The sequence below is a fragment of the Ambystoma mexicanum genome, chromosome 7q, assembly GCF_040938575.1.
Source record: "Ambystoma mexicanum isolate Mex_15411 chromosome 7q, UKY_AmexF1_1, whole genome shotgun sequence".
Taxonomy (NCBI): Eukaryota; Metazoa; Chordata; class Amphibia; order Caudata; family Ambystomatidae; genus Ambystoma; species Ambystoma mexicanum.
Window position 1 is genome coordinate 403,820,641 of NC_090941.1, and position 12,391 is coordinate 403,833,031.

The window sequence follows — 12,391 nt, forward strand, 5'->3', positions numbered from 1 at the left end:
CAAACACAGTGTTATATCCTTTATTGGAATTTCCTGTAGATGTGCAGTTGCCTGGTATTCGTCCCTGCCAGGACTTCTTATGCACTTGTGATTGTCTGGCATACTCCGTTACCAAGATTTCTTATATTCACAGGTAATTGTTCCTCTTTTACACCCACAATTGCATATATCTTGAGTATTGTACATCTGATTGATTCAACATTCCCTCAGCGTTCCCCCTTCATATTTGCATTCCATGCACTCATACATGGGAGGGGTCTTTATTTGCAATATGCCTCCTTGGCTTGCAATCCGTCTCTTTAATGCCTGGGTTTCTGCAGCTTTAATGTTTACAGTTTGCATTTGGCACGGCAGCCAAAATGCCCTGGGGTCCCTACTTTACTTGGGTTAACTCACCGGCTCTGTGTGGCATATTCGGTCCTCAGGCTGCTTAAAGCAGTCCAATAGACTAAACCAATTAAAGGGTGGGAATGGATTGTTCCGGATCCAGGAAGATATTTTCTGCTGGTTCATGGATCTGGGAAATCTGGCTCAATGTGTTTAGGTTGTTCCTACACCCACACCCAATGGAAATTGAGCCCCCTTGATCACAAACAGGGCCCAAACAGATGATAATTCCTGGAGGAATTGCCTGCATCATGTACTGTGGATTTTTTAAAGTTGGCAGCATTGAAGGCTTTTTTACTTAATTATTACTGCTACGATCCGAGTGAAGTGCCTCGAGGTTCTGGCAAAAAGGTCAGTACACGGTATTGTGTCCCTCAACCTTCTAGAAACATTAGTGTATCCACCTACCACCGCAAAGGGTTTGTTTATTGGGAACATCTATGTCGAAAGAAATGCTTGACACAAATTGAGCTCAATTATTATTTATGTATTGTTCTTTAGTACACAATTTGAACATTTCACAGAATTTCGGAAAACAACACATTATCAAGAGAGCAAACAATGTTACATATCCTTAGGCGAATCACATAAAACCTACACATAAAAACTAAGACAGAACCTATTAATATTTCCACAGTGAATAGGTTCTAGTAAAAACATACAAAAACGTATGGACATTTATCCACATAGAATCGTATGCCCCAGAACATTTCTATCATAAGTAAATTCTAAATACAAACATATAAAGATATGTGGGCATATGTTCACAGATTATCATGTAACAATGAAACAAACTAAAGACTTTAAAATATTGATCTTATAGAATCAATTCATACGTAAACATATACGTACTTATAACAAATATCCTCAGTTCGCAATATTTAAAGCTGTTATCAAAATCTAACAGATAAGGAGCTTATCATAATTACAGACATGCATAGGTTAGATCCTTGTCACGATGAACAACACTTAAAAAATCGTATCTGATTACATTTGGATAGAATGTGTGGGCCTCGAGGAGGCTCCTCCATACTAGTCTTAGTGAAGTCACCTGATAGGGCTGAGTGAATTTGCTGAGGTATTTCAACCTCAACGTACTTAGGGCTGTATAACGAGATGGAATAAAGATTCCAATATCTTATGTTTGCATCTAAATGGACATTACAATGAACATTTCTTAAGACAACTATGTTCTATGAAAATACACGCAGCAATATCGCACTCAGAATTCCAATACCACTGACATGGAAGTTAAACGTGCCGCTCACAGCTAATTATCACACAAGCTGCTAGTAATAGCATTATGTACGAATGTGAACTGCGCCTTTCAGTGCCCATGTCACTTAACATGTCATATACGTCGTTCTGTACCTTGTGTGTACTGTCTTTCTCTATGCCACTTGTCAATCTGCAACAAGTTTGTCTACCCTGTCCTTCTGTACACACTTCTGTTGTCCTACTTATGTGGGCCCTGTCTCTTTCAGCGCTGTCTCTCTGCCACCTGCATGTGTCATTGCCTTGAGTCTGTGCACCCTGCTCCTCTCTGTTACTGTTCTCTGTGTGTTTCTTCACTGTTCCGCTTCCCTTATCCCTGATTTTCTCACTTCCTTCACCACTCTTCTGTAAAGTTAAAATCTGCATACAGGAATTGAGCGGCTAGCGCGTTATTCGCTTGCCTCGCGCCTCATGCTGACAAAGGCACATCCCTCAGAGCTGCTCCGCTCCCGCTCTCTTGTATGCGTTATGTTTGGGAAGGGAAAATGGGATTCTGTGGGCACCAGGAGAAAATAAGGGGTGAAGACTTGCAGGAATGAATATGTTCCTGCACTGCAGTGCGCAGGGTTGACAACTGTACAGCTTGGTATGTGTCTTTCTTTTTTGCAGGCATGCCTTTAGTTGAACGTCTCGACCCCAGATGGTTGTGGTAGCATGTCAAGAAAAGTGGGTACACAAGTAGAGACATACATAAGTTTCCATTTCTGTCATTTAAGCAGCAGTTTCAAAAATGACCATTGTTTGTGTGTTTTGGTGGCAATAAACTAAAGTGTACCCCGTCTCTTCCTCAGACAAAACAAAATCATTTGTTGTGGCCTTGACAAATGACAGGACTCGGTTTAGCCTTGACAGGGTGTTTATTGAGACACCTCAGGTAATGTAAGAACTTGGGGTATGTCAAGTCTAGGGGCAGGGTTGATATAACTACTCACAGTTGAGTTGTCCAGTTATTGCAGTTGGATTCACTGCAGGCTCAGGGAGTGTCTGTGCAACAACACACCTCAACAACTAGAGCACCCAGAAGGCTGCCCTCAGCCTTGAAATTACGCTCTAGTTGTTGTCTGGGGCCAGTGTCTGAAGGCCATGGCAGTGCTTCACACTCAGGCAGGAGGAGCGCCTAGGCTGACTCCCGTGTCAGCTTCCCGTCGAGTTCTCCTGGGCTTCTTTTTGCCCGTGTGGTGATCTCGCGAGGCAAAGTCCCCCACACCAGACCTTTGAGCATTGTCCCAGTACTTAAAAATGCAGTTGCTAAATGTCCTGTCTTTTTCCCCTCTTTGAGCCTTATGAAAATGCGCCTTCCTGGCTGGACTCTTCCTCATTTTCATACCATTGTGAGTCCACCCAGACAGAATAGCATCAGTAATGCAGCATCCAACCTGAGTGCTTTCTTTCTTCACTGAAGCCAAGAAAGCCTTGCAGCAAGCCCCCGGTTTCCAGAACCAGGCAGTCTGAGGGAGGCAGAAACAGTAGTGGATTTTCTTTTTGTTTTCTTTCTTCCCAGCCCAGGGAGCAACAGTGCTGCTGGCCTACGGGGAAAACGCCCCTTTTCCCCTGCTCAGTCCGCCCTTGCCTCTCCCACAGTGGCTCCTCCATGGAGCTTTTCTCCTCACCCCCCTCAGCCTCAAGCAACTCCTCCTCATTAAGCCTAGGCAATATTTCGCAAAGATTATCCATGGGTTTCCACAAAACTCCTAATGAGATTCGAATAGGTGTGTGGATTGCTGTAGATTGTTCTTCCAGCCCAAATCTTCTCAAATCTCCTTAAAGAGTCATATAACTCCAGTAACGTTCGGGAGCAGTTGGGGCAGGTTTGGGCTGATTCTTGGAAAACAAAACATACACAAATTAACTCAAAAGGCTTCAGGAAGAGAGAGAAGGGTTAGGGGAAAAAGAAGGGTCGGGTGAGACTTGGCGTTGTGGCTAGCAAGAGGAAATGGAGTCCTGATGTGTCTGTGAATGTTATCCAAGCAGAACAGCACATTAAACTCTGCAGCAAGATATCTCAGTAGATGAATGCACCTACTGGGTAGATCTTCTAGAGCCTCATTACAAGTTCGGCAATGTGGTAAAGAGTCACTGTACTTCTGTTACTGCTACTTTTTTAGTGGTAATCGAATTACTGCCACTTGTACTGCACTGTCGAAGTATGAGTTTATTCTTGAGGTATAGCATTTATCTCCAGCACGGTCTCAAGGCGAATCATCCACTTTGGTGTAAAAAAATCAGCTGAATTACCGTTGCAGAATTACCACATACAATCGTTCTGTGAAAACCCCCTTGAATTTCTATGGACTGCAGAAATAGGGGTTTACAGCACCATACCGCCACTTGTAAAAAGGTGGAAAATTCATGGGAGCAACAGGCGGTAGCGGTAACCAATCAGGGCAGTAATTCGGCAGATTTAACACTGAATTATTGCCCAACTTTGATTGAGGACAACGGTGTAACCTCAGGTCCTATTTGCATACTGGTAAGAAGAACTCAACCTTTCATCCTTCTGAAGTTGATGAAATTAGTAATGACGACATGGCGAATTGTGAGATTGTATATCAGACCAGCGGTAACCAATCAGGGCAGTAATTCGGCAGATTTAACACTGAATTATTGCCCAACTTTGATTGAGGACAACGGTGTAACCTCAGGTCCTATTTGCATACTGGTAAGAAGAACTCAACCTTTCATCCTTCTGAAGTTGATGAAATTAGTAATGACGACATGGCGAATTGTGAGATTGTATATCAGACCAGCAGAGTCAATCACAAATAAGGCACACCTGAGTCTGGCTCTGTATAATTCAGAGGTCAACGCATTGAATATTACTGAGGTTTATAGAATAAAAATATAGGGAATCATAACATACATGAACTTTGAAAGCCTATAGGGCTGGGGAAAAATAAGTCATGACTTAGCAGTGCATGCCGTTTTATCCTGATGAGTTTCTTCCATGACGACTACTGATGTTTTTTATTTAATTATAGTCTGTGTCCAGGGATGCAGGTCAATGACCTCAGAAAGGCCAATAGGGCTGCGGCTGAGGCAGAGTTAGTTGCGTGTCAAACATTCATAATGTAGACTCTGACGTTCTTACCATTTAGACAGGTAAGATTGCAATGTGATAAGCTCTGTACCTGGAAAAGAACAAATAACATATATCTACAGTGAGAGGCCTATTCTCAAACCATTTGTTGGTGCAAGTGATGTGATGCTTCAGTGCATCTCATCGCCTGTGCCCAAAAAGGACGTGCCTATTCACAAGCTTCCTTCGAATGTGTGCACCATAAATTCACACATTCCGATTCCCCTTTTCATCCCCTGCAAAAATAAGACGTGTTTCAGCACATCTTAATGCACATCCTGTACTCACAAACAGCACAAATGTGCAGAAAAGGAACACATTCCCATGTGCATATACTGCACAGGGGAAGTGCAATTCATGACAGGGTCATTTCTGACCCGTTCCTGTATTTTGTTTTAAGCATGGAACAGCAGCGCCATGAACGTCTTCTATGCCACTTGCATTACTATTTCTCAAGCAGGGAAAATGTGTTTTTAATTTTTTTTTAAATTTTTCACAGTCACAGGCACTTTCATGGCCCATGTGGTGGCTGACCCTAATTACTTCAACCCAAGGAGGACCACCACCTGAGGAATGAGTGCACGTTTTGTTTATTAGGTACGTTTATTGTACAATTGTCAGGGGAGCAGTTAGTCTCAACAAACCACATGAGTTGATGCATTTTATGCATTTTTACAACAGGTAAAACTCCCAGATACTTTATTACAATCCATGCCCCATATGTGATTGGACAAAACCTCTTCAAAGAACCTCCTCAAAGAAACTCCATCTTTCTCCAATTCTTACATTCTCATTGGTAGCCATGTATCTTAACTACCATCTTCAGCACACATTTAAAACACACCTCTTTTTAGGATTTGTTCGGAGTAGGTCATGACATCATCAACCAGTCAAACATTTGTATGCAAACATAATTAAATACTAGTAATAACTGGTCTAAGCCCTTTTAGCCTTAATTCTTCATTGCAAATGGTTCGCATACATACTTCAAGTGATATGAAAAAGTAAACCAGTTCTTCTTTGAATAAGCGATAACTATCTCAACCTCCCAGTTTCCCGGCCTCCATTGGAACATTCTAATCTAAATAACTGTAATTTCATTGCACACAGCACATCTGAAAATATAATGAAACCTCCTTGGCTTCAATCACTTTAGCCTTGAGCATTGATTCACCCCATGTTTAACTGCTGGTCAAAAACAAATAGCGAAAACCTTCTGTCAAGCTCCCATGCATTCAACAGATTACATCTGCTGTCTGCTATACTAATCAGACCATAAAACCCATGGCCACTCCTTGAGCGGAGCTGACTATCGCAAAGGATCAAGTTACTTATTTACCCATCTTCTGGCCTCTGAAACCCTGCAGAAACAGTTTCTCTAACGTCAGCCCCCAAACCTGCAAAACCAGAACTTCCCTGTTACCTAAAATACACTGCACAAACTTCTAGCTGCAAAGTCCGAAGGAATTCATAAAAATCCCAATACATACAGATTTATATTAACTCCCTTTCTATGTTCCTCAGTGTGCATGTCTAATCAATATTATTTCTCCTTTTACCGTGGGTTTTCCGGACAAGCCTCCTCTTCGCATGCACATTAAAACCTCCCCATCTCTCAGGTTCCAGGTACTTCAGAGCAACCCATGTGTAAATTGTGTTCATGTTACTTTTGGTGATTTTAACATATTATTTTTCTGCGCACATGTAAATCTAATATGTATCAGTTCTAAACAAAAAGAAACACTGAGGGCCGATTGATGGAAAAGTGCACAGAGATCCCTCAAATGCTGCACGTCGGGAACGCGTTTGCGCGAGCCTATGCACAGAAGTTTTTCTATCCGCTCCACATATTTAAGGAATTGTTCGCACAAAGTGACCGAATACATAAGTCACAGGTGGAACGCCCCGACACGCCCCTGCGCAAAGCAAAAAGAGACAGATACAGTTAGCTTTGCATGCTCTTTGGGCACAAACACATGAACCCTTGAAACAGTGAGTGGGGTCCCCCACAACCAGGTCTGCACCTCGGGGATGCTGCGCTTGGTCCTCTGTAAATATAACCGGCACCACATCAACATGCCTACACATTTCCGTAACTCAGGTAAAACTCTGGAAAATCTGCATGCGTACCCCCGTAAACCGTACATGCACCTAGCTAAACGGTGTACTATGGGAAACCTGCCTAACTATTCCCCGGGGATCTGTCATGCAGGTGGCCCGGACACGCCATCGCTATTGGATCCAGTTCCTGGGGGTGGACCAATGAGGGAGGATCACCTGGATGTGGGGTTCTTGGGGAGTGGGACACCGACGGATGAAATGCAGTATCCCCCTTCTTTCAACACCTTTTCCCCATCCTACCATGTAGGATATTCCAAAACACTGCCCCCCTTTCCAACACGAACACTTTTGCACAAAACGAAAGACAACAAACTAACACCAGAGCCGATTACCTGGCATGACCAAATATAAGAATCAGGCAAAGTCAGGCAACGGACCAGAATCACTCACACCTGTTGGCCCTTTTCCTTGACCAAAGGGATAAAAGATGGTGCATGAGAGCACAGGATGAGCAAGGCAGACCACACAACGTGAGGGCTAACTCAGCATGGCAGTTCAAGTAGAGGTGAAAGACAGCAAATACCGGGAGATGTGACCTTGCCCTTTCCGATCCATGTCTGTGAAACCTCCACAATCAGAAACATAAGACCGCGAACAAAGGACACCGTGTGTAGCAGAAAAAGTCAATGGTACACAAGACACTCCTCCGCTGATAACCAAGCCGGGGAGAGACGCTTGTCTCAGTGGTACCAACCTTGACTCGAAGGAGAAGAAAGCCAAGCAGTTCATCACAGCTGGTGAGTCGAAGGGAAGAGTCGATAAGAAACCGGACTGTGTTGAAGGAAAAGTAGCAATAGTTAATTTGAACTTTGAATGCATAAAGGGACTATTGAGAAAGTGGGGGAAAGCCTGCAACCGAGGTGTCCGGTACCACGGTACCACGTGGGAGGTCACGCAGAAAACTATCAACGACTACACGAAAGCAGAGACTGCCATAGCCAGAAGGCCTTTGGAAGAGGCGAACAGAGATCAAAGTGGTCATACAGGGGTGTTGTGAAATCCTCTGTACTGTTGAATGTCTTTCACCAACATATGATTGTGAAGAAGGGAAATGAATCCTACACGGTCAAATCAGTAATGAACTGTGTTTCTTAAAATTGGCTAGAGTGAAACAGGCGGAGGGATGCTAATGAGAAGGGGCAAAATCTAAAGTCCCATAGTGAACTGTTTGGTAGAAGTTGGTGAGAGTGAGCCCGGCAGAGGGAAGCCGACCACCAAGGGCAAAGCTTGATGAACTGTTTAAAACGACATTGAAGATTTGTGAATGCAAGACCAGGGGAAGTGAATTGACCTTTTTGTCAGTTTGGTCCGAGCCCGGGCGAGGGAGATCCAGGGATGAAAACTCATCACCCAAAGTTCATTGAGAAAAGGAACTCTTTAGTTGTTTTGTGGAACACGACTGGTGAGGGGTCTGCTCCCAGAAGAGGGGGACCCAGGGGTGAAGCTGTCACCCAAAGTATATGTGGAACAGAACTTTGTGTTTGTTTGTTGAATGAATCAGGCTCTCGAAGGCAAGAGACTGTTATTGAAAGGAGACTTACCCGTTGAAGAACCTGATAGCTGATACAGTACTTTTAGCTCGTGCTAAGAAGGCTAGAGTGTGTGCTCTGCTCAGGAGATCCATCTTATCCTGTGCTCAAAATGTGGGAAAGGGGGACCCCTGGCAATCACATCCTGACTTATTATTTGTGAACCCTTCTTTCTTTATAGAACCCTTATCCCACACTCTTTGTGTAATTAGTTGTAAGGAATTAAAAACAGATTTTTCTTAGTATAGGCCTTTTTATTGTGACGCAATGCCATGAGGACTGCCTTATTTTAATTTGATGCTTGATCCCACCTTACATTTAGGTTTAGGTAAGTGTTTTTTCATCCTGCATTTACAGTTTAATAAACACCATTGAACTGTGATCACTTGTGTCTGTCTTTACTGTTGCCATCATGAGTTCCTTACATATGATGTCAGAATGGGATGTGACTCTGTTGAAACTAATTGGAGAATCCTACAATTTCAAAAGATTAATCAGAGACCCTCTAGCCCTACCATCACCACTAAGGAATCAATAGGGTTTGATATCTGAGGCAGCAGGGAAGTGGTTATTCCCCCTGGGAAAAGAGGAATGATTCCTACAGACTTGGTTTTAATACGCCCTCTGGGGTGTTACATTCGATTAGCCCCAAAATCCGGCTTAGCATGGAAGTTCGGGATAGACGTCTTAGCAGGCGTTATTGATCACGACTTTTGGGAGATGTGAAGGTTCTCTTAAAAACCATGGCGAGGTCCCTTTTGAGGTCCGTCTGGGATATCAAATTGCCCAGGGAATTTTGGAAAGAGCTCTATTTCCTCAGTTTAAAGAAAGTGAACCAGATAATATGGAAAGAGGTAACTTAGGCTTTGGGTAAGCTGATAAATTGCTTAACATCAAAGAATGGAAGGGAGAAGAACCCACCATCTATCCCGACCTAGCCTTCGCCCAGCAAAATGATCCAGCCCTCACTACTGCATTTTTATAAGCAATTCCATAAGAAGAAGGCTAAGAGAAGGGGAGTACCTTTTTCTTTATAAAACAAGGATTGCTTTACAGACGAGAGCTCTCCCCAGAAGGCATGGTAAAAACACAGTGATACCCAAAAACCACTGAAAGGTTGTACTGGAAATTTCGCATTCCTATCTTACCGGAGGGCATTTAGGACAATCTAAAACACAGGCGCATATTATTGGGAAATTTTACTGGCCAGTTGTCCACGCCGATGTAAACACTTTCATCAACACATGCGAAATATGTCAAAAGACCAGCACGCACATCCCATCACCAGTCCTTTTGAACCCATTACCGATCATAGGCATCCCCTTTTTGAGAATTGGTATGTAAATAATTGGACCACTTGAAACATCTAGATTAGGTGATAAATATGTCCTGGTGATCGTGGATTATGCAACCCGATATCCAGAGGCATTCCCAATGTAAATAATACTACTGAGCAGATCTTTAAACCTCTTCTACCGTATTTATCTATGGTAGGTTTTCCAAAGAAATACCAACGGAACAGGGTTCGAGAAAGCTGATGGCCGAAGTCAAAGAGTTACTGCACATTACCACCTTGTAAACTTCTGTGTATCATCCCCAGACCGATGGCTTGGTAGAAAGTTTCAATAAAACCCTAAAACGAATTCTATGAAACCTGGTAGACAAAGATGGGAAAGACTGGGATTGAATGATAACCTGGGCACTATTTGCAGTGAGGAACCCCCCTCCCCCAAGCTTCCACAGGTTTCTCTACCTTTGAGTTGCTCTATGGAAGAGAGCTGAGTGATGTCCTGAACATGCTCTGGGGAACCACGGAAGAATGCAAGGAGGCCCCTATTCCCATCTCGCAAACCGTCACCCGAATGCGAGCACATATGAAATTGGCCAGAGACTTCATTTCTACTCATATGGAAAAAGCTGAAAGCCAACAAAAGACCACTTATGACAAGAAAGTGAATATAAGATCATTCTCCATAGGACAGAAAGTACTAGTCCTCATACCAACCTTAGAGAACAAACTTGTCCCTAAATGCCATATCAGATTTCCATGCCTATCCCATGCCACACATCTATGATCTAATTGATAAACTCGGAGCAGCCACCTTTCAATCGACCCTAGACTTAACTAAGGGGGGAACTGGCAAGTTCCTGTATATGGACCAGGTAAGGAAAAAGAGCATTTTCAATACCCGCAAGGATTATTCCAATTTGAAGTCCTCCCTTTCGGTCTACACAGTCACCAGCCACTTTCCAACGCCTCATGGATCGAATCCTACAACCCTATTCTGATTTCTGTGGAGCTTATATTGATGATATTGTCATTTATAGTAAATCTGTGTATCTTTATACAATCATGAAAGGCCTCAGAACCATTGGCCTAACTGCTAATCCAGCTAAGTGCAGACTGGTCCAATCAGCCATAAAATATCTTGGCTTCTTCATAGGGAACGGCAATATACAACCCCAACATGAGAAGGTAAAAGGCGTCTTAGATAAACCCACCGCGTGAGTGGACAGATTGTAACTGCGGAAAGTATTGTACGATATTATTTGACAATGCATATGGTCAGGGAATTATTATAAAAAGAGTTTATACAAAACAAGTACAATATTGTAGTATCAAAAAACACATATCCTTCATTTAATATATATGTTACAGAACAATCAATAATGCGTTACAACAGCCATTTAATATATATGTTACAGAACAATCAATAACGTGTTACAACAGCCACTGGAGATGGCTGTACTACACAACCTATTCCAGTGGCATAGTAAACATAATATGTATGCCAAGTGTTAACGTGAAGTTGGTAGTACCATTGTGACAGACATTACACTATTCAGGTTGACACATTGTGTTTCTGTCTCAGGGGGCAGACTGTGTCTTGCATCATTTCAGAATTTACTGTGTCCCTCCAAGCTTTCTTCAGGATACTCAGCACAAGGCGATGTAAATCTATTCACTTCCCCGGTAATGAAGAACATCTGAAGATGGACACTACACACAAAAAGTTAATGAATTTTAAAACCTGATCATTGGAAATACCAATATGTATATGAGGCAAAAAGGAGCGACCATGTTAGCTTCACACGATCCCTCCTTTTGTCTCATAGTAACAAATTATTGAAGACATACAGATTCACCATGCTTGTGTAAATAAATGGCCCAAGACATGTGGAAGCAATAGAAGGTGTGTGGTCAGATTCAGTATCTTGGGTGTATACATATTGGTACTTCCTATGGTCAGGTTTTAAAATTCCTTACGTTTTGTCTGTAGTGTTCATCTTAACATTGTGCCTGCTCCTGATTCTGTGCCGGTGGAGGGGTACCGGTATCCCTCCGGGTATCACTAAGGTGAATCCAATTCTTGTTGCCCCCCCACCTTCAAGGAGCAGCTGTTCTTTCCATTGATCGTCAGTTTCTTTGCCGTCTTCTGTAGTCTGTTGTCAGAAGACACAACCTGTGAAGATATAATCTTAACACTATCCGTTAAAGCCCTAAGGTACTCCCTAAACTCCTCTCCTAGCACCTCTGTAATCCTCCGTGCATCTGATGCTGTGCGTGCAGGTGAGAGAGGTGTGTGTAGCCTATACCCCGTCATGATTTCATTAGGGCTCAAATGATGGTCTTCTCCTGGCTGATTTCCCAAATAAAACAAAGCACGGGGAAGGCAGGAGTGCCAATGCTTTGTCAATTCATTACACAATTTTGCTAAATGGTCCTTAAGGACCCCATTGAGCCTCCCCATGATCCTGTTGGCCTGTGAGTGGTAAACCAAACACAACTGGTACTTGATTCTTAAAGGCAAAGTCATTTCTGTGAACAAGGTATTAAATGAGTGAGTTGTATTGTTGGATATTAAGACATCACAAATTCCCCACTGTTGAAATACCTCGCTTGACAGAAATTGTGCTGCTGATTTAGCATGAAAATGTATGCAGGGACCAACCTCAAGCCACTGGGAGAGTGGACAAGCAATTACAATTAAATAGCAATAGA